This window comes from Meriones unguiculatus, chromosome 7, assembly GCF_030254825.1.
Source record: "Meriones unguiculatus strain TT.TT164.6M chromosome 7, Bangor_MerUng_6.1, whole genome shotgun sequence".
Taxonomy (NCBI): Eukaryota; Metazoa; Chordata; class Mammalia; order Rodentia; family Muridae; genus Meriones; species Meriones unguiculatus.
In genome coordinates, this window is record NC_083355.1 from 43,423,308 (window position 1) to 43,424,656 (window position 1,349).

Consider the following 1,349-nt stretch of genomic DNA (forward strand, 5'->3'; position numbering starts at 1 on the left):
AAACCACGCAGGTGCAGGACACCAGGTTTACACCTGGTCACGGGTGAGTGACAGCAGCCCGGCATGTTGTGCAGTGGACACAGGTAAGCACGCTTTTTTGATGGCTGCACAGTGAGAGTAAGGGCTAGCCCAACCCAGATGAGCTTCAACGAAGCACCCCCACCCCCGGCATCCATTCACGCACGGTGGATTGAGCTGATCCGCCCCACCTCAAACTGCCCGCAAGGGAAAATGGCTCTGAAGGGAAAGCAGGTGCCACAAAGACCTTAAACCTGAGCTTCATCTCCGTGCCATCCTTCTGACCTCTACACACACACTGTGGCACCCATGCCTACCCACACCCACAGCAGTAATAACAATAATTCTATTGAGTAATGATAATAGTCGAACCATCTACAGCTCCAAATTCTTAAAAGTTGTTTCTACAAAGAGCATTCTGCCAAAAGTGAGTTACCAAAGAAAAATCAAAGGAAGCCCGTGTCAGATAAGACTTGTGAGCCCAGAAGTTAGAGAGCTGAGACAGGAGGATCCCTGCAAATTTGAGGCCGTCCTAAATCACAGCTTGGAACATGCCTCTCAAAAACAACAGATGGGGGTTGGGAGCAGGGACGGCGAGGCGGGCCGGGAAGCAGGGGAAACCTGTGTGTTGTGGGACTCGAGCAGGGTGGACATCAAGGTAAGTCACTGGTATACAGGAAACAGAGCAGAGGCATCGTCCACAGGTACTTGGAGAATCCTCCAGCCCCAGCCAGACTGCAGGCCTATAACCCCAGCTACTCAGATTGAGAGTTTAAGGCTTGTAGGATACCAAATAAGGTCAAGACCAGATCAGGCGATTTAGTGAGACCCTTGTCTCAAAATTAAAAGTAAAAACACACACACACACACACACACACACACAAAACTGGTGAGGGAAGGGAAGTGGAGACAGCTCCTTCAGTACAGTACAAGCATGAGGACATGAGTTTGATTCCCCAGTACCCACATAAGATCTCTGTGGACTCTGCATACACTGCCCAGTGCTGGAAGGACAGAGACAAGAAGATCCTTAGATTTGCTGGCAAATCAGTTCAGTGAGAGATCCTGTCTTCAAAAATAAGGCAGAGAACCATTAAGGAAGACACTGACTTCAACCTCTGGCTTACACACAGGGACACAGACACACACACACGAGTACACACACAGAAAACAAACAGGGAGGCTAGAGCTCAGTGGTAGAGCACGTGCCTAGATATGGAAACCCTACGTCCAAGCCCAGCATTATAGGGGCGGGGGGGGGGGGAATCTGCTCTATCTTCATGTGTGGCTTCCTGTTCCAAATACCAGAAACGACATCATGGAATGTGCAA